The 22888-nt window shown below is 38.8% G+C and overlaps 1 long non-coding RNA gene across 2 annotated transcripts in view; it reads left to right on the top strand.

Annotated features, from left to right (window-relative positions):
* Positions 1-17319, top strand: part of LOC110502582 (uncharacterized) — a 38068-nt gene extending 20749 nt beyond the window's left edge. The window contains exons 2-3 of one of the 2 annotated variants that reach the window (XR_002470352.3): positions 10321-10415; positions 15654-17319. This is a non-coding gene — a long non-coding RNA (uncharacterized LOC110502582). Of the gene's footprint in view, positions 1-10320; positions 11674-15653 lie in introns of those variants that run through there. The other variant, XR_016491002.1, reaches the window with a different exon arrangement.
* The last annotated feature ends 5569 nt before the right edge of the window (positions 17320-22888 follow it).

Genomic DNA, 22888 nt, shown 5'->3' with positions numbered 1-22888 from the left:
ACCATTCAAGTGTTGCTTTAGCAGTATGCTTAGGGTCATTGTCCTGCTGGAAGGTGAACCTCTGTCCCAGTCTCAAATCTCTGGAAGACTGAAACAGGTTTCCCCTCTAGAATTTCCATGTATTTAGCACCATCCATCATTCCTGACCAGTTTCCCAGTCCCTGCCGATGAAAAACATCCCCACAGGTGTTCTCGGGATAGGTGTTGATAGGTGTTGGGTTTGCGCCCTCCTTGCCTGGTCCATGAGTTTTGGCGTGCAGCCCTCTCTTGGCAGGTTTGTTGTGTTGCCATATTCTTTCCATTTTCTAATAATGGATTTAATGGTGCTCCATGGGATGTTCAAAGTTTCTGATATTTTTTTTATAACACAACCCTAATGTACTTCTCCAGAACTTTGTTCCTGACCTGGTTGGAGAGCTCCTTGGTCTCATGGTGCAGCTTGTTTGGTGGTGCCCCTTGCTTAGTGGTTTTGCAGACTCTGGGGCCTTTCAGAACAGGTGTGTGTGTGTATATATATATATATATATATATATATATATATATATATATATATATATATATATATATATATATATATATATATATATATATATACACACACACACATATATATATATATATATATATATATATATATATATATATATATATATATATATATATATACTGAGATCATGTCACAGATCTTGTGACACTTAGATTGCACACAGGTGGACTTTATTTAACTAATTATGTGAGTTCTGAAGGTAATTGGTTGTACCAGATCTTATTTAGGGGCTTCATAGCAAAGGGGGTGAATACATATGCACACACCACTTTTCTGTTTTTAAAAAATATTTTATTTATTGAAATAAGTTATTTTTCCAGTTTCACTTCACCAATTTAAACTTTTGTGTATGTCCATTACATTAAATCAAAATAAAATCAATTTAAATTACAGGTTGTAATGCAACAAAATAGGAAAAATGCCACGGTGAATGAATACTTTTGCAAGGCACTGTATGGTCCTTGACTAGCCTCTAAAAGCACTTCATGATGACAGAGGTGAGTGCTACGGGGCGGTAGTAATTTAGTTCAGTTACCTTAGCTACCTATGTAGTTAGATTTGTGTGGACTGCTTGTTGAGGCACGGTTGACAGTTTTATAGATAGAGAAGCATCATCATCATCTCTGTCTCTCTCTCTCTCTCTCTCTCTCTCTCTCTCTCTCTCTCTCTCTCTCTCTCTGACAGATAATGTATCATGGGTGGGAATAGGAGATTGGTGCAGGGATTATGTGGGTTTTTTGGAAACTGAAACAGTGTGTTGCTAATAATTTGATTCACAGTAATAGTGACATTTGGTACATGAAAGTGTGGTTGTGCTTCAATATAATGGCATAGCCTCATAGGCCTACTGCAGTTGTCTACAGCTTTAACTAGTGGCATCAAACAGTGTACCGATGATATATCTATTGTATTGCATTTTCTTCTCTTTGTAAGCAACATGACACATGAGTCACTTCTCAGAAATAAGGGGTGTCTTGTCCTTCCAGAACTGATTGGCAGGTTATAGCCAGTAGATGGCGTTACAGTCCCAGGAAAGCCTCTGAGCTCACTTACTGCAATGAAAATGGCAATTGGACATTTTACAACACTTCATTCTACTTTTTTTCGTTTCAACATGGACTTGAAACGCAACGTTAAACCGAGTAAAATATATGGTTTCATATATGAGTAACGTTTTATATAGGTATGTATATATCACATTAGAATAGGCCTATATTGAGTGTAGTGCAATAAAGCAGTGGTTCTAGAACACAGTTTGCGCATATACCTGCTGTTCATCCGCATTGCGGTTTATACAGTCTACATATACATACATTATTAGCCTGCAGTATCTGTAGTGTTATTGTTGACAAAACCACAGGCAAATGTGGCAACAACATTGATTCAACCAGTGTGTGGGGAAATACTATTTTCATGGTACTTCGATACCGAAGTGACGTTTTCGTAGCAGGTTAGGAGTCTGAAGTTAAGGTTAGGAAAAGAGTTAGGTTTAGCGAAAACGCTATCCTAACCTGCTACTAAAATCACTTTGTATCGAAGTGCGGCGAAAAGAGTGTGTCCCACATTGTGTGCGCAGTGGGTTACTTTCGTAAATTGCTCACTCAGAAAACGCCAAGTCAACTTCTTCAGAATGTTTTGCTAAAGAGATTTCAAATAACAATAAGGATGGTAGATATTATATAAATCACATTACAGTCTCATACTAATGTTCTATATTTGTGTCAGTCTATTTAATTTGGTTATTCGCGATAACAATAGCTTACACAACATCTTATTTCAACGTTTTGAAATTCAGAATAGATGTGGAAATTATTGCTGGATCTTATTCAACTAAGCTATTCAAATATCTTGCTTAACAATGTTGGCCTAATTGTAAAGAATCGTATAACCGAAAATTAAACGTAATGTTTGAATGAATCGAAATGTCATAGATATACAACTCTTATGTGCCTTTTTGTTTTGAGAAAACGGGTTGATATGCACAGTAGCCTAAAGCTAGTGAATGAACCAAAGGCATTTTTATTTTTTAATTGATAGCAAAACGTATAATAGAAAACTATGCAAGGCAAGCTACCAATTGGTTATCAAATCATATTTGTCACATGCGCTGAATACAACGGGTGTAGACTAACGTGAAATGCTTGCTTACCAGCACTTCCCAGCCTTGCAGAGTTAACAACTAGTTACACACGAGGAATATAATGCACAACAATGAAGTGATAAGGGCTACAGAAAGCACCAGTACCAGATCAATGTGCAGGGAGGGCTACCAGGTATTTGAGGTAGATTAACATGAAGACAGGGTAAAGTATGTTGTGAATTTATGCAAGCCCTTTTTATTTGGTAAAAAAAAGTTAAACGTAATATAAGCCTAGTTGCAAATAACCTACTAGTGTAGATACAATCCTGGCTAGGCCTATATATCAACTCAGAAATAACTGTTATTTTTTGTTATGATTAGGTTATTTGCATCCATAACATCAGTTGTGCAGGTGTAGACACAAACACTGAAACTATGAGTTTGTTTATTTATAGTCCTCCTGCTTTCTGAACCAACAAATCGATCAAATGTCACAAACAGTGCTGAGACTGATAAGAAGTTGATAAGAATAGACCTTACCTGACATTTAGCGGAATCGGTGGAGGTTTGGATATGACTATTTGGTGTAAATATATGCAGCTTGCAGCACTGTCGGGAGACGTAGCCTCGAGGTCAATATGAAACACCTACAATATCTATTTTTTTTTAAAACATCAATACATATTTTACTGGTGAATATATATCAAATAGAAAGATTTTGAAAATTATCATCGGGATAATGAAATACTGATTTAAAAGAGCACATTATTTCCCTGTAAGCAAACGTCAATATCAAAGATTGAATGAAGCATTGAAATACAAATGAGATACACATTTATTCCGTAATAGGCCCATTTTAACACTTGTACACATTTATTCCGTAATAGGCCCATTTTAACACTTGTACACATTAATTCCGTAATAGGCCCATTTTAACACTTGTACACATTTATTCCGTAATAGGCCCATTTTAACACTTGTACACATTTATTCCGTAACTAAAATGGGTAAGATTTTGTGGCTATGATAACCAGGCTTGATTTGGGAAAACTCAATGACATGGTCTCTCACAGATCTGTAGTCACTAAATGGGTGTTAAAAGATGTGTGTTAAATGTCACATAAATTGAATTTGTTGCCTTCAGTAAAAAAGTCTTATATTGGTCTCTAGAGTTCTTGAGAATTGTACACAGCTAGAAGCCTATTTTGTCAAAGGAAAGTTGTGACTGGCCCTTTTCTGAGTCAAACACCTCCAGTCTGTGGTTATGGCAATTCACGATGCTCATCCTTTAAGTCTTTTTCACTTTCAGTCACTGGAAAAAAAATATGAGAAAGTTGTCATAACTTTAAAGGACTCTATCCGCAAGATAGGACCTACTGCTTTATAAATCAAGTAATACCTTTTGATTTTCTGCCACACTCTCCCTCTCTCCAACCAAGCAAAATGGTTCCCTTCTGCATGAAGAAAGTACAAGGGGTTTTGGTAAATATACACAAATTATTTCAGTCTATGGATTCTCTCATTTGTAGTAATTATGAGGTTTGCTATTTTCATGAGAGCCTTTTGGCATTGAACAGTTACATCCTTGATTAGGCACTGTGTCTCTCTTTGTGGACAGTGTGTGTGTGTGTGTGTGTGTGTGTGTGTGTGTGTGTGTGTGTGTGTGTGTGTGGGCGCTCGCACATTGAGCTCTGACCATCATCCAGTACCTGACAGTGGTGTTTTGACATGTGCCTTACCTGTACTGATTGTTTTGGCATTGCTAGTCAGTGTGAGCGTGCAGCGTAGAGCGACTGTGGGATCCAAGTAATAGACAGCAGAGCTTTAGAATGAGCTGTGTCTAACTAGAAGACCACTTCATCGAAATCACTTTGTGAAAATCGGTCTTCATGACAAAGGAGATGTTAAGAAAAGATGACAACAGAGGCACTGAGCATTTAGGTTGAAATAATACAAGGTAGCATAACACGATGAATCTATTTGTGATGTGTCTATCCCATTGTCCTACCTCCCAGCATCTATTTGTGATGTGTCTATCCCATTGTCCTACCCCCCAGCATCTATTTGTGATGTGTCTATCCCATTGTCCTACCTCCCAGCATCTATTTGTGATGTGTCTATCCCATTGTCCTACCTCCCAGCATCTATTTGTCTGTGTGGTGTTATAATCTTCCAGTATTATTATGGTCACTTGTATGTAGATGTGCGGTAATAACTATTTCACACATCATAAAGATGCACATGACATATAGCTCGGCTAGATTTGCATTAGGTTTATAGGAACAAAGTATATATATTTTTAGTTAACACAATTTAAGGTAACGCGTGTGTAACATGAAGCCATCTTATTAGTCTTACTGTCTGTTTTTTGTTGCTGTTGATAGTCACATTGTAATATTGTCCTTGGGTACTGTATCTGACAGATAAATTGTGTCAGTCAGCAAGTGAAAATAAGAGATGACACAACTGGTGATTTGAAGCAGATTGCATCTATGAAACCCTATTCTCTGAGAAGGTATTGTAGGCCTACAATATACCAACCTGAAACGGAGTGAAACTTCAGTGGACTTCCATGACATAACAATTTGAATGCTGTTTGACTGTGCAATTGTTGCAATTGTTGTCCTCTGAAAAAGACAATTGAGCCAGGGTCCGGTTTTGAAGACCATGTCATAGCAGTTTGAGATGTGACATACCCTTAGGTGCTCCAGTTTCACTGTTACAAAACATGCTGTGTATAGAGTAGGCTTACGTGGCCGTGAGGAAACACAACAAACTCATATTATAAAAGCAGACAAGATTTTGAGGCTCAATAGTGGGTCATTCATGTTCTTCAGAGCAACATATTTGTTTTAATTAAAGACATACTCAGATAAGTGAGGGTTGATTTTATCCACACAGACAAAAGTCATGTACTGTAATGTACTTCAATACAATAACCTTCCCAAACTATACCATCATTTTTTTTTTAAATGTCATTGTTGACCTTTCTAATTAGTGTGTCTGATGTTCATTTGAGTTGGAGTGCATTATCTAGAGGCTTATGCATTATTGCCGTGGCATTTAAAAAGAGAACTGAGGGGAGATATGTGACCCCTGACCTTTCAAGGTCATGTTAGTCAAGTCAAACGTTATACACATGGCTAAGCATTTGCATGTTGATAGCAATTATACATCTCTAGTACAGTGTAATATAAACATCCAAATTACAGTTCATGCATTTCAGGTTAAAAGAACGAATACACAAAGGTCAGCGCTGTCTAGACAGTCCAGATATGGTCCAGGCAGACATTTCAGAGATGATTATTTATAACACCCTAAAGCTGGACTTACTCAAACAGGTTTCAGAGTTAGGCAGTCTTCAGTGTGTATATATGTACCATATCATAATACTGCATTCAACATGGAATCTGATGTGTATCAATTTACCAATAATACAGGGCAGTGTGAATAAAGCAACAAAACTTATAACCATCAATATGACATTGTGTTTGTGTGAGAGAATGTGTAAGGCTCCCACAAAAGAGGGGAGATTTGAGCACTGAGCAGTGAGTCAAGGTGCGCGTGGGCTTGTTTTGAATGCACAGATGGCACCAACCAAACACATAGGATGTTGAAATGTCACCCAGAAATACCAAATCCTCCACAAAATATCTGTCTGAGCTTTTTCTGAAAACCACAAGCCTTTCTCAGTTTTGTTTTCAGGTGTAATTTGTTTAACCTGGAAGTTGGTTTGTTTTTGTTCATGTAAAAGTTAAATTCACATTCTTGGAACTACCTGGAAGTTGGTTATATTGTTCATGTCACAGTAAAATTCTGCCTGGTATCTTGCTTGTTATTTTGTTAAACTTAATGTTATCAAATTAGGTGCTCCAGTTTCACTGTATTTTGGTACACAAATGGTATGAGAGGAATTATGTTACAATGATATGGTCTATCACTAACAACAAGAGAATACAGTTGATGATATGTAACAAATTAATGAATGTCCTCTATAGACATTTACCTGTAGAATTTTGAGGACACTTTCGTGTAGGATCTTAATTTGATCACCCCGTTGCAGGAGAATGTTCCTGCAATGCAGGACATTTAAAACGTGTAGTTTATTTGAGGTTTAAAAAGGCTTCTGAAGTTTGTAATTTCCCCTTTAAAATGTCACTTGATTTTCCCTTACGAAAAATGTATCAACCCCTACAAAAATATCCATTAATTATAATCCACATAATAATTCACATTTCCTGCTAACAAAGAGGGAGCCTATTGTGTGTGTGTGTGTGTGTGTGTGTGTGTGTGTGTGTGTGTGTGTGTGTGTGTGTGTGTGTGTGTGTGTGTGTGTGTGAAGACTCCCACCTGTGGTTGTGTGTGACATTCGGTTTGCTCCTAGCTAGACTGTGGGAGGCCTGCAGACTCTTAACGGCTTTCACACGGGCACAAAATGTCTGCTGCACATGATGAACACCTCAGTCCATCTGATGTGGAGTCTGTTACTCTACGGTGTTCAGAAAATAGAAGATTAATTCACTGATGGCCAGAATTGTCCGATTTTTATGTAAAGAAAATGCTACATGTTTATGGCACATACATGTATACATTCCTTTATGAGTTTGTACAACTTACCCCATCATTTATAAACAAGCAATACAAAGCAAAATATGTAACTTTCTCATGGCCTTTCAGTCCTTGAATCCATAGCTTTGCCAGTGTCAAGTTGTTGAAATTGCGTATTGTGCTTCCATGGTGTCATGGTTTTCACCTTTAGGCAACTGCATTTTATTTTCAGTTTACAGTCAAACTATTATGTTCAGTCATTTCTACATTTGAGGTACATGTCAGATGAGGCTAATGTGCTTTCAGATGGAGGAAGGAGCTGTCTTTTGTTTACATCCCAACGGTGGCTATAGTTGTCCTTCTGAAAAGTAATCTGTGGTAAATCTACTCCCATTCTTTTCTTATTTGTGTGAGTTTCAGTATTGATCGTTGAGGTTTGTTATTACGTAGGAATGATTGGTCTTTGTCTCCAGTGCCCAATGTCAACCTTCTCTCTAAGATCGTTTGAAGAGACCTAAATTTAACTTCAGTCTATATAGCTTTCATCATTTTACAGATCATGGTAATGTCATGCTTCACGATTCAGCTTAAAATGGGTGGTGCTTTTTTGAGAACATTGCTGTCTTTCCTCCATTTGTTCTCTCAGCCTCTCTTCTGTGGGAATTCCATATGGTACAGTAACTCCATTAAGTATCATGTTTTAAAGCTGTAAGTTTATCATAATTCAGCGGTCCTTTCTCTCTCTTTATTTCTCTTTCTCTGTCTCTGTCTGTGACAAATAAAAAGGTGGGAAAATACTCGGCAAGTCTGCCCACGGCTCTGAAATCCTCTGTTTAACCACGGAACGCATCAAAGAAATGCTCTCAAAACCTCTTCTGTGTCATCTGACTAATTTTGATAGTGAAAATGCACAGTAAACCCTATATTTAGTATTTTTTACAATACAAGCATGCTGTCATGTTTGCTGTTAAATAAAGAAATGGGTCAAATGATCTGTTTACTGTAAGAGTTGTTTCTTTGATTTGGAAACAAATTCACACTTTACAAACCCAGTACAAATTGTTGACCTAAATCATTACTTTTTTAAAAATGTATATTTCTTCATGAATAACAGCTAATTGTATTCTATGAAAAACTGAAGTGTTTGTTATTTTTTTTGAAGGCCTCAAAGTTTTTGTTAGGCCTTAACTTTGAGTATTTATTAATAAGTCAAAAGTTGACAAGATCAGCATTCATTAAGAAATTGTGTAATAAACTGTAGTAGCTCATTAATATTGTAACCTATTTGTGTTAGACTTGTTTTTATATAAATACATCCAGAAGTCATTCTGAAACTATGATGGCTGGGGTGATAATATTACAGGCGCTCAGGGGAAATTTGCCTCATGAAATGTTCTTTCACAACCCACTCAGTTTCGATAGGAAAAATCGTTAACCTTTTCAGCAACAACAAATGCCTATCAAAAAAACAAGTGCAACATATTTTAAGGCTCAATTAATTTTTTTTACCAGAGACACAGACTACTGGTAGAAATGATTGGTTCACAAAATAATGCATGGTAATCTAAAGTAGACATCTACCATCCAAACGCACACTTAGTTCATCACAAATTAGTTTAAGGCAATTGTTGTACATTTCCAATATTTTTTTCCTTGCTTTAGCCGGTAGTTTGATGAAGTTTAGACAGTTTGTGTATTTCCTGTATAATGTTGGTACAGTATGTTGAAGTGTGTTATTGTTATCATGTAGACTACTGTATGTGTTGGTTTCCTGTAATATTTAGATTACTCCACGGTATAATTTAATTGTAGGTAGTTATAGTTTTCTGGATTAGTTTAAAGTGTACGTAGAATCTGGACTCCCTGCTTTCATGACCATAAAGAAGGCACATTACACATTTAGTTGTAAGTGTTTTTGTTGTTGTTGTTGTCATGAGTAAAGTGTATACAGTATCCTGCATTATTGTGACGGCTGTCAGTTTAGTGTACAGTGTAATGTTAGTGAGTGGCAGATATTTCCACAGTGCGTTTGTTTTAAAGCTTAGTCATGTCACTCGATTCACCTGTCCAGGCCTCTTTATCTCCTCAGATTTCCATTAGTCGGAGTGTGTGATTATTTCTGTGTGAGAAATACTTCTTAAACTCCTGTTACCCCAACTGTAATATTTTGCAAATCAAATCAGAAATATGCATTATTTGCATAGCTATAACCTCTTCATTTAGCTTGCTGCTGTATATCTTCACTGCTGTCTTGTGTGTGGGAATGTGTTTCTCTGCAAATGGACACTGGTAATTTGTATCTGTTGTATATGGTTTTGATGGGGATATGACGTCTAAGTCTCATATTGGAAATCCTTGTAAAACATGGGCCCGGTGTAATATGCCCTAAATAATAGACAGACACAGGGCACCATGGTTAATCAATGTGTGTGTATATGTTAGGACTTGCTATATGCTTTCTTACAAAGGAAAGGTATGTTGAAAATGGAAACATTACAGGATTTGGACTTGTTCTTTAGCTGTTCTGGACCAATGCAGATATTAGCATCTCACTTCCTGTTTGAAGCTGTTTTGTTTACATTGATGTTGCTATTTTTAAATGGTTTAGGCGTACAACTTATAAAAAAATTGTATTGGTTTGTTTTGTTGTTTTTCCTCGTCCTCTTTTTGAGTATACTACAAAACCCCAAATAATACAGTGTGACTCTGTTAATGAATAGAATCTGACCACAACCCAGGAACCTCGCGTATATGTTTTTCTTTGTCAGTTGAAGCAGAATTAAATGTGTGTTTGCTCATAGTCTGTGTGTGTTTACACACATACACCTATACTTAGATGACTGTCCACCGGAATTGCTTTGTAAAAACAAATGCTATTTTCTATATATGTATTGTATCTCTGTCACTACATTATCTTCATTCTGACATGTATTTGATTAATGCCCATGCGATGGCTTTTCTCTGACACACTCCCAACTGACAATCTCCCAGACTGCCTTAGCCATGTAATTTACACCTCAAATTCAGCTCCACAAAGTTATTGACCTTCAGTGAATCACCTTTGTGTCTGACTAATTCCAATAGCACTTTGCGTTCAGTAAATACAGACATAGGGCTAATTTGAGTTTCTGTCCTCTTGTTTCAGTGTCTGTTTACAACGTGTGTTGGAGAAAAGAAGAGGAGAAGATCGGAGAGAAGTATAGTGGCGGAACGGTCACTCTCTCCTGCAGGGCATGTAGGGTAAAGTAACTACACCTGTTAATGATGAACGGAGACCTGAAACCTCAAAGAGAAATGTTCAGATCAGTGTGTGATTAAAAAATGTTTGCAAGTTTAGTCAACCTCCTGCCTGCCCCCGCAAAGCCACTCTGAGTTGGCCTGCCGCATGTGTGAGTCGTTCAGACAATGTACAGGAGACATTTACTAATCACCCCGCAAACCATCCCAACCACATAATGGATGGAAGCATGTCTGGGTTTTTCCCCTCTTTCTCTTCGAGATTAATTCACTTAAGTGGAGCTTATCCATTAAGTAGCCATGGATGATCAATAGCTGTCATCCATAGCAGAGTGAACAAAGTACTGGCTGCCATGATCTCTTAGCCTGGGTGCTGGTGTCAATGCTGTGCTCCTATACGTTGTCTCACTCACCACATCTGTCTGTCGGGCTAAATAACAAGACAGAAAGAGAGTGTACACTTCAAAGATGGGCCAGTGACATTGTTAGTGACCTTGTTATACTGTAGAGTGAATCTGCTATATGTGACCCTGTTTTGGAAACAGGGTCACAACAGTTCCTAGTCAATGTACTGTAACTGCTTTCAAAGCCATAAAATGGTCATTGGGCAGAAATCGGCCTGAGAAAATGTGCATTTCAGGCAGTTAAACACTGCTGTTAGACTGGTTGTTTTTCGTGGCTTATTATGACAAGCGTGTGTGAGTGCATGCAAATCACTTTTTTTGTGGTGCATCTTTTCTGGAAGGTTAACTGGTGGTTCTTAGAACAATTTAAATAATGCACACTTTTTGTTGTTGTAATGAGAGATGCTTTAGATAAAAACACTGTGTTTTTGATGAAGAGAGGGAGCTTGCAAAGTGTGGTTTGCTTTTATTGTTGTGGGTGGGTTTCTCTTCATTTGATCAAAGATAGCGAAACAAAAGATGAGTGAATCACCTAAAACCTTTTGTTTTACCATCTGCTCTCATTCTCTCTCTCTCTCCCTTTGCTGGTCTTTCATACAACAACGTGTGTTTAGAAATTGGATCAATTGTGTGGTATAGTCATTATTTAATTAGATAATATCTGATCATGTATTTCTAAGGTTATTCATATTTTATATTATATATGAATATTTTCCTCTAGTAGATTTTTTATGAAGTTTCACATTTTAGTCGTATGTATGGGATATATATAGCATACGGCGTCCAACTAAATGCTCACTTGCCGGTTCCTTCTCGACAATGCAACAACAATAAGAAATAATAAAAGATAAGAATACAAACATGAAGTAAATGCCTCAGTAGAATATACATCAACATTGTAGCATAAGTATAATACAGAAAGGCACAATTTATAATCCAATATTTATACCTGTTTTGGTGAAAGGGGGATTGGGATGCAAGTGTTTAAATTGTGCAGTATTTAGCAATAATAATAAGAGTCTGGTAGCAGCATTTGTCGTGTGTGTGTGTGTGTGTGTGTGTGTGTGTGTGTGTGTACCAGTCAAAAGTTTGGACACACCTTCTCCTTCAGTAGTTTTTCTTTATTTTGACAATTTTCTACATTGCAGAATAATGCATCAATACAATGAAATAACACAGATGGAATCATGTAGAAACCAAAAAAGTGTTAAAAATAAATAAATAAAGATTTTAGATTCTTCAAAGTAACCACCCATTGCCTTGATGGCAGCTTTGCACACTCTTGACATTCTGGTGAAGATGGCTCAGTACATCACTGGGACCGTGCTTCCACCCATCCAGGACATCTTCTCAAAACGGTGCCTGGGGAAGGCCAGCAGTATCATCAAGGACCCCACACACCACAGCCATAAGCTGTTCACTCCCTTATCGTCGGGCAGACGGTATCAGAGCATGAGGTCTGATACCAACAGGCTCAAAGAGAGTTTCTATATACATGCCATCAGACTGCTGAGCACTTGAACTGGACTGACCACCTGCAATGACTCTCAGCACCTTGGCACACATGATGCTTTTGCGCCCTTTTGACAAGAGTGGTGATGTTGCTGGTCCATGACAATACCCTGATGATGTGGACGCTGAGGAACTTAAAACTGCTGACTCTCTCTACTGCAGTCCCATTGATGTGGATTGGGGCATGTTCCCTCCTCTGCTTTATGAAGTCAACAATCAACTCCTTTGTTTAGCTGACATTGAGGGAGAGGTTGTTGTCCTAGCACCACAATGCCAGTTAATTTACCTCCTCCCTATAGGCTGACTCGTCGTTGTTGGTTATCAGGCCTACAACCGTGGTGTCGTCAACAAACTTGATGATGGAGTTGGTGTAGTCGTGGGTGGCCGGGGGTTGAGGACACAACCCAGGGGGCCCCTGTGTTAAAGCCTTCCACATGTTTTGGTCCAGCTGGCACCTAGCTGAACATAGGTGCACTGAGCGAGTATGCTTGCATACTCCCTTAAAATACATTCACTTGAATACACCAGTATACATTTCTTCATAATAGTCCAAATGAATGTAAGATAACTCGAAAAATCGGTCATTAATTTCGAAAAAAAATTGTCGAAGGGATCTTAGTTGGGCATTTTTACAATTGACACATTTTGCAAGTGAAACATTTTGCATGAAAAGGATTTGTCTCTCTTTTGAATGACAACAAACACTTAATTGAAGAATCGCTACTGTTGACCAATCATCGACGAAGGGGTGTAGACTTCGGCTACTGAATTTGGCTTGCCTCCAGCTTGTGCACAAACTGGAAAAACCCTTGCCGAAGACCAAACCTAACAAAATCTTCACAAAATGTCGTCAGAATATATGCACAAACTGTTCTGAACTGTTTCGGAAGCATGGGAAGCATGCAGATTAATAATCAGTGTGGAGGGGGTGTTGTTGAAAGGGGGTTTTCTGTGAAAGGCAGCCCTTCCAATGACTTAATTCAGTGCAGAAAATGTTGTCGTCACCTTCGATCCTGAACCAGTTAATACATCAGTGTGAAAAGTAGGTCTCTAACATGCTAAATTATAAGATGCATTGTATCAAACTGGACGACAAAGCTCTCTAGTCGTTAATCAATCTTTGTGATATAGTGTCTGTACAATAAATAATTCATGACACTTTCTCTGTCCTGAGGAATGTGGTCATGATGAATGACTGCTCTTGTTGTGGAAAATGTCTCTGACATCCATTTTAAAGTATACAAATCCCTCTTTCCATGGCAGGATGATAAACAGCACACTGAAAACACGTTTAAAACTCTAAATCTCTGTGTTCTAATTTTTGCAGTGTATAGCGACACATTGGGTTATAAATGGAGTTTTTTAATTTATTGTTGACTTTTTAAGGCCTCTTTAATCATAACGTCCACCTGCAATGTGTTTAGGCGCCCTGATAAATGTGTCTTGTGTAGGAGAGCCTGTCGTCAGTTGGGGTTACGTGGCAGTGAATGGGACTACTCTCTGTCTATGACACACACTAAGTAATGTTGCTATTTTTCACTTTGGGCCGGCCATTTTAAGCGTGTCTATGTGGGACTTGACATTATTATTGTGTGCTGCAGCATCTTTCTGGATGCTTTGTAATGAACACAGGAAACAGCAACACGAATGCTCATGTATTTCTGTGTTTTACTCTATAAGATTAGCGCAGTAAGGAATAGATCACGAGTTGCAAAACTGCTAATCTAAAATGTAAAGCAGTAGTGTATTTCCCTCAAACTTGAAGGGACGGTTTCACAGACATAGATAAGCCTGTGTTTTAACTAAATTACACTTCAATCCAGACCACTGAAATGTGGTTGCATGAACATGATTTAAATGCACTCCTACTCACTGGTCCTCAATCTACTAAATTAGGGGGGGGGGAAATCCAATCTATGACTGAAACAAACCCAAAATGTCTTAGGTCTCTGAGCAGAGTGTGGTGGCCCACCAGTGTTTGTGGCACAGTGAATAGCCATCTCAGGTTTCATCCTCATAGACCGTGCCTTCCTACCAACAACCTTATCTGTTTAGTCACGGTCAACCCTCACGGTCCAGTTAAAACCAGAGCACCCAACCACAGCTCCTCTGACCAGTGTTTCAAACAAAGTCAAAGTACATTTTAAACCAACAGGAGATTCTCTTTGGGATGGAAATCCAGGTGTTTTCTTTTTACTTGAAATCATAGCTTGTATTCCCTTTGTAAACATTTTCCCATACAGTGAGAGAACTGACATTAAATCTAAAATACAAACCCAATTGCCCTGGAAAGGATGTATTGTCCTGTTCAGCAATACAATTATTTTCTAAAATGCCTTTATTAGTATGGCATGTTCAATAGAAACAAAGTTTTTTAAAAACGACGCATTTCGGCTGCATGGCCTTCGTCAGGGAGTACCAAAAAAAAGGAATACAATGTCCTCTTTTGAACAGCTTTTCAATAAAAAAAAAACTTTGTTTCTATTGAACATGCCGTACTAATAAAGGCATTTTAATCAATTATATGAAGAGTGTCTTGGTCCTCCTTTCTTTTTGATAACCAATTCACCCCTTTTACCAAAGAGCACCTTCTGTCTACCAAAATGTACTATTGTGTACCTTAGTAGCGCTTCCCTTCCTCCTCTTTCTACTAATACAATTATTTTATTTGAAAAGATAAATAAGAAATTTAGATTAAGCTTCAAGCTTCTTTTTATATTTTATGAAAGGGTTGTGCTTTCCATCTAATCTGAGGTTTTGCTCAAGTCTCTGTTTACACGCGTTTACAATACTTGACTGAGGATGTGGGTTTTCAGACAACTTTCTGTCAATAGCTAATAAGAGCATGGTGATAGTAGGTGGTGCTTGGGAGCAACAAATAACACCCTGTGGTGTATGAGCAAGTCAAGAAGCAGTAACGGATCATGAAAATACATGACACATAAACTTGGATTTTTTTTTTCAATGGTGTAATGCAAATAATATTGTTTAGAATCTATGAGAATTATATACACTATTTTCTGCTAAATGTAAGGATTGATTTAGTTATATAAATATTGTTGTTTGGTAATAACACAAAAAGTAGAGAGTGGGACATAGTTATCGTATAAGTAGAGATTAAGTACCAACTTGAGTGAAGCTAGATCAAAACATGTTACACATGAAAAATAACACATCATATTATTGCGTCATATAAACAACACAAGGCCTTTTTTATAGGATAATGATATCAAGGTTGGATTTTCTGTTTACAGTATTTATTTACCCCTGGAAACAATGTGTCTATCATCTATTTATTTGCCCTTATTTCTCTCTTCCACTTTAGATTGAGATGGATGAGACAGAGGTGAGATGAACTACTCTGTTTGAAATGATCTTGTGAGGACACTGAGACAGAAGCCAGACTTCTTAGTTAGATCCCACCGGCTCAGCCTGTCTCATACTGTACCTTGGCAGGTGGGAACCCAATAATTTAGTTTGAACTATAATATGTATTACTGTATGTACATTTCACTTTTCAGGCCTTATAAAAACAGATCATGTCTGGGTATCACAAGGATATGATATCATTCATTGACAAGTGAATTTTGGTTTAGAAAAATATTTGATTGAAAGGATCCACTCAGAGGACCCCAAAGCATTGAAATCAAATACCTAAATTCTATATTTTTAAAACACTTTTTTTTAATGTATTCCCTGGTTTACTGTACTTATTGCCTTTATCCTATATGTAATATGATGGACTGTATATATCCCTTCCATACATAGACCAAAATCCCAAAAATGTACCATGCCAGATTTTTCATAGATCTGAAAGGCGTAGGATGTACAAAAACATGGTCAATTAAAATCCACCTAAAGACCTAGTCATGGGGTGGCAGGTAGTTTAGTGGTTAGAGCGTTGGACTAGTAACCGAAAGGTTGCTAGATCGAATCCCCAAGCTGACAAGGTAAAACTCTGGGTTAACTGCCTTGTTCAGGGGCAGAATGACACTGTTCCTAGGCCATCATTGTAAATAAGAATTTGTTCTTACCTGGCTTGCCTAGTAAAATAAGACAGACCCTGTAACCAAAATACAGGTATTAGTTATGTGTGAATGGTCCCTGCTTTTTGTAAGTAAATTCATCAACACTTCTATTGTTTAACACCTCCCTAATTTGAAATACAAAACAGCCCCCATGGTTTAAGAACATCCCCCGACCCTCCCAATTTGCCAGTTACCCACTGATATGTATAATACAGTGGAGGCTGCTGAGGGGAGGACAGCTCATAATAATGGCTGGAAGGGAGCGAATGGAATGGCATCAAACACGTTTGATGTTTTTGACACCATTCCACTAATTCCGCTTCTGCCGCTACCACAAGCCCGTCCTCCCCAATTAAGGTGCCACCAACCTCCTGTGGTATAATAGCGGTATACCTGCAAATAAGTTATAAATAAGGGGCTGTTTGAATGGGGGTCACATAAACATGGCCTTATATTTTTTACAGGTTGGTGTTTTTGTTTGTTATTTCCTGTGTGATCGTGTCATGTGGCTCTTCATAACTTGTCCTTTCCTGACACTCTGGGGACCCTGTCAATTAGCTGTATTCTGTTTATATTTCCTCCCGCTAGAACACCTGGCAAACAATTACTCTACTGTTAAAGCAGGAGGGCGTTTTTGGACAAAGCACCTCATAGCTCCCAAGTGATGACATGGGTCTGTTAAATGGCTCTAAAGCTGTTTTTGTGTTAAAAAGAGAGCCTCTTTGCAGACTTTTGTCTTTGAAAGGCATTGCCTGAGGCTCAAATACTACGAGGCTGCCTGTTAATGACTTGTCAAGAGAGGGAGGGGAATAGCTGGAGACAGGAGATCATGCTAAGCTCTGCTGGGTTTTCCTAATTGCAGTTGTGATTCCTTGTTAAGGGCGATTTGTTGAAGTTTAGTCCTCGATGTCTCAAAATGGTTCTGTACCTTTGACATAACAACAATAAATGATTTGAAACTAAGGACGTTGTCTGACTTGAGTTTTTTGTTTTATATGGACAAATATAAATGTTTTAAATAATTGGAAGAAGCATAAATTCCCCCTGAAGTGCCAAAAGGGCAAATACATTTTCCTCATGAATGGTGTCTAAAGGCTAAAGTCTTCTGTAGTTGACAGGGAATCACTCTTGACTTTGAGCTCAGTTCTGAAGTCCTTTGAAGTCTTTGAAACAGAATGATTAGTGATCCCATGTCCACTCAAATTACTCAAAATAAACACTCTTCCAATGAAGATACTGTCATCTTCTGTCACAAGCTGCACACTGGGGTGTTTGAGGTCATGAAGGTCAGCAACTGGGGTTATCTGTGGTCACAAAATGTGTCTTTAAGTCATGAAAAGGGTTAGTCTGATTCAGGGTGAATTAGATAGGGTGTTAAAAGTGAATCTGACAGTGGTAGACAAGGGTAGTTGAGGTCATGGACAGGGGTTCCCCAGGGGGTGAGATTGGGTCATGACCAAGGTTGTGATTGGGTGAGGTAGGGACAGCCACAGCTGGCTCTAGTATAATGTGGGGTAAGCAGTTATCTATCTATCCCAGGCTATAAATGGGTTATCTCCAGTACAGCAGAGTAGAGTGTCTTATCAGGCACCTGGTAATGCCCGACTCCTATACAGTTTGTCTATGATATGATGCTGAAGACAGCCTTATACAATAGACTCACAGCTATCACCAGGTATAACTGATGTTTTATAGCCTAAGTTCATTCTTATTAGGACTGTTTTATGGCTAATTTGTGTCATGACATGTTTCAATGTTTATGGCCAAAGTCCAGAATTGAATCAAAACGGGTTTATCGGGTAAGGCAATACAACATTATCACGTAGGATTTTGGGTGTTGTCATTGGTCAGGCCTCAGAATGTTAATCAATCAGTGAACTTTCAGACAGAACATACCCTGGATACACCTGGCTCCACATAACGTCACAGAGGGTGATGAACAAGCACAATTGCCCAATAAAATACTGTGTGGTTGCCTTATTCAGTACGTGTTAATTTTGATTCAATTGAGATGCTTCTACACAGCTTTTTAAACTGATGTTTCTCATGTTTCTTGAATATGGTATTAGGTTATTAGTGTTGCCGTATAATTGGGGATTCAAGAGAATTTGTGACTTTTTTTGTTACTCTCATTATACTTTATGGTCAGGATGATGAAGAAAATGCTAGTTGTCAAGACAATGTATCTTTGGCATAACACAGTTTTCTTTTTACATGATTACATCTGTCTGTGTTCCCTCTAACAACTCTGGTGACTCAGCGAAAATGCAGGAAGTTGTGGTACTTCCATAATTATGTACTGTATGTCTCTGAGATTTCTGTACAGCTTAGTTTCTACCCTTCCTTGCCCCTCTCCTTCCTTGCAATGGACACTCACCAAATTACCAACTTCTATCAGTTAACTGCTTACTTAGCTACATTCATTTGCATCATATACCTTTTTGTATAAATCCCCAAACTAATATTACATGTAATAAAAAATTGCTTTTATTGTGTTGAATGCTTGTCGACAATAGTGTGTCAAGATCAACAGAGCGTAGAGCGACAGTCTGGAGCGACACACACCGACCTGCAGGAGCCACAGGGCGCACGTGATGCACGTCGGATGAATATCTGTTTACAAGCCACTGAAAGCCGCCACACAAAGGCTGGAGTGACTCATGGCAATCAGAGACACAGGCTGTTATACTAGCTCCTTTTCTGCCAATGTTATTGTCGCCTTACTTGGGCTCACTCAGGGGCGCTAGTCTGAAGGTACACATGGTACAGTTGCAATGGGGAAGTAGCACATTTAACTTATTTATTTATGTGAGCATGTATGTACTGAGTGTTTACTCTGTGTGCCTGTGTGTTTTTTGCCTGTGTGTTTTCCGTTTAATTTGTTACTATATTCCTTTCTGAAATACTAACTATATCCCCAGGTCATCACTCTGAGACGGCCCGTCTGCCTTTTGTTCCTTCATGTCCGAACTAGCTACAGTTACAGTGGCAGGCAGATAGAGTGAGCGTCTGAACAGTTTCTGTCTGACACTCGTGAGCATGCTCAGTAGTGCCTCAGGGTGCAAGCTCTACAATGTACAGACAGGGTTACGCCCAGACATGTTGAGCAGTCGGTAGCTCACTCCCCCGGTTTACTGCTCTGTCCAGCAATATAAACACAGCCTTGTTGCGATCTGGGCCAATTGCTGCTCAGCTATAATGTTCCTTATTGAACCATTTGTTCTGTATAGCCAGTTACTTAATTTACTTCCAGTCAGCACCCATTAACCACACTGACCCTTCATTCATCCACTTATCATAACCTTATGACACAGTCCCCCACACCCTAATCAACAGGCATCCTATTATGTAGAAATCTGCTAATAGTCTGTTACAGAATGTAGTCTATATTCACTCATAGGCCTGTTTAGCCTCACTATTACCCAGTGCAGCATAGCCTCTTGTACATAATTCAGTGTTACTTCAACACCTCCCCTTCACCCCTGTACCCCTCCAACACTGGCCCTTAACACTGTATTTTCTACCATATGTCTTTTTTTAAAGGCTTCTCTTTAACAAGTTGTCAGGAACTGAAATAAAAAGGAGATGCTAACAGAACTGTTTGACAACTGATGACATATACTCATATCCTTTATTCTCAGCACTGTACCAATACATCGATGATCCTTCTTGGACCCCAAGATTATATCCCTGCAATAAATACTATATACCCAATGTGATAATATTAGTCTGTTCAAAACGGTTTGGTTCCTGCTTGCCTAGGACAACTCCATAGCAGTGAACGCAGCCATGACCTCTTCCCCACAACCGCTAACTCATCATTATTCCACCATTAGAACTCTGGGTGGTAACACATGTTGCCCACTGATTACTTTTGCTTGACAACAAGTGCTTTGACAGTAAGGTATATAACAGAGGCTTTAACATTGAACTTGGGATCAAACACTGATTAGAAATCAGATTTGAACCATGCTGAGTGTCAGGAGAACATAGTCTCATACAGGTGTCTGGGGAGTTCAACTTGATAAGAACTCTGGCAGTGGTTCCCTTGTTTGGATAAATTGTTAGATAGTCTAGTCTCATTTCAGGGATGTGACTTTGAACAGGGTTGGGTTGTCAGGACTGGGTTGTGATAGTCAGATTCAAGGTGCGGGTAACTGGGGGGGGGGGGGGGGGGGGGGGGGGGGGGGGGGGGGGGGTGAGATGCTGACTAGACTCTTTTGTTTTGCCAAAGTGCTCCTCGGCTGTTGGAAGACATGGTGGTGAGAGCAGATAGAAGATAGCAGAGTGGAGCTCCTGGCTGTCTGTCTCTTACCCCAGCATGGAAGACAGCATGATCCCTCATTACCAGTCAACCAACACCACACCAACTCTTTCACTTTGTGGCTGAGCAACACCTGAGGAGGCATCTACTGTAGTTTTGTTTTTGTTTCTTGCTTGTTAGAATAGAAGGAAGAGTTGATGGAATCTAAGTAGATTCTCACTCTCATTGGATTTAAAAATAAGCAGTGTATTGTAATCCTAAAATGAAACAAAAAAGCAGAAGTTTGTAACCACTGGAACTTGAAATGTCCACCAGTATGACATTGCTGTTTGCATGGATTACAGTCCATTAAGTACACCATTGCACCATCCACAGGAGCATTTGTACTACAATCATGGCATTTTGAAATAGATGCACAGATAAATCGGACATATCTAATTCAAGAATTCTTAGAACAGTCTAATATTCTTCAAACAGCATATGAAAGGTTCGTTACGTGTTCTCTCTGGTTAAAAGGAGAAGCTCTGTGTTGCTGAGAAGAGAGGAGGCACACAACCTCAGTCAACTAGTTTCAGTGACAGGGCCTGTTGACTTATGGGAGGACTCTTTCCTGTTCAGATGGCAGTCATTTTGATTGTGCACTCACAGGGAAAAATGCAGAGTCATGTAACAAAATAAACTCATTTAACAAATAAAGTCTTGTATTAGGAAATTTACAATGAATTTTTTTTTTTTAATTCAGATTCAGCAAAGCAGGCAACATTAAATATTACAGAAGGCCTATTTCATATCATAAATATGTTTGAATTTATAAGAAAACAGAAAGCAGATATATGAGATTGAGATGGTAGACTTTCATCCCTGAGCTCAGCTACAGAAACAAACTACCACAGGATCTGACCAACTCTCATTAAATACCTGCATTGAAATAGCCCAGCCAATCACAGGTGAGAGGACTGACAGGTAAGATGACTCACCACAGCAAGAATAACTCACAATGACAAAAGCATAGTGTTCTGAGAGACTTTCCAATGGGAAACAAATACAATACAAGGATATCAGATAAGGTGCTGAATTGGAAGATTAATGAGAAGCATTCCAAATGTCTTTGTCAAACAAGCTGAAACATTCATCTTATCAAAGCAAAGCATTCAAATCCCAAACTAGACATTAGTCAGTTTTTTTGAAGCAGGATGTTCATGTGAGAGCTCCCTGATGGGAGGGATGTGTGTTGAGAGAGTGAGGCACCATGTTTAGTGACTAATATCTCAGCAAAGTACTGAGGACTGTAAGACTGATGACTTAGAGCCTTGGGGCAGGAGAGGCTTTCTGTGGTTAGAGGTGTAAGGCTGTAAGGATCTGACAGCGGTGGGAAATCTGCCTTTACCATCGGTCCTATTAGCCAATGTACAATCATTGGATAAAAAAATAGATGAGTTACGAGCACGTATATCCTACCAACGGGACATTAAAAACTGTAATGTCTTATGTTTCACCGACTCATGGCTGAACAACGACATGAATAACATACAGCTGGCGGGTTTTACACTTTTTCGGCAGGATAGAACAGATGCCGCTGGTAAGACAAGGGGTGGCGGTCTGTGTATATTTGTAAACAACAGCTGGTGCACGAAATCTAAGGAAGTCTTGAGGTTTTCTTCACCTGAGTTAGAGTATCTCATGATAAGCTGTAGACCACACTATTTACCAAGAGAGTTTTCATCTATATTCTTCGTAGCTGTCTATTTACCACCACAAACCGATGCTGGCACTAAGACCGCACTCAATGAGCTGTATACGGCCATAAGCAAACAGGAAAACGTTCATCCAGAGGCGCCACTCCGAGGGGCCAGGGACTTTAATGCAGGGAAACTTATTGTTTTACCTAATTTCTACCAGCATGTTAAATGTGCAACCTGAGGGAAAAAACTCTAGACCACCTGTACTCCACACACAGAGCTCTCACAAAGCTTTCCCTCGCCCTCCATTTGGCAAATCTGACCATAATTCTATCCTCCTGATTCTTGCTTACAAGAAAAAACTAAAGAAGGAAGCACCAGTGACTCGGTCAATGAAAAAGTGGTCAGATGAAGCAGCTGCTAAGCTACAGGCCCTTTTTGCTAACATAGACTGGAATATGTTCTATACTCGCTTTGAGACAAGTAACTCTGAAACATGAATGAGAGCATCAGCTGTTCCGGATGACTGTGTGATCATGCTTTCCGTAGCTGATGAGAGAAAGACCTTTAAACAGGTCAACATTCACAA

The sequence above is a fragment of the Oncorhynchus mykiss genome, chromosome 23 (assembly GCF_057628025.1).
Source record: "Oncorhynchus mykiss isolate SJ-2025 chromosome 23, ASM5762802v1, whole genome shotgun sequence".
NCBI lineage: Eukaryota > Metazoa > Chordata > Actinopteri > Salmoniformes > Salmonidae > Oncorhynchus > Oncorhynchus mykiss.
This window is presented reverse-complemented; position numbering and strand designations above follow the sequence as displayed.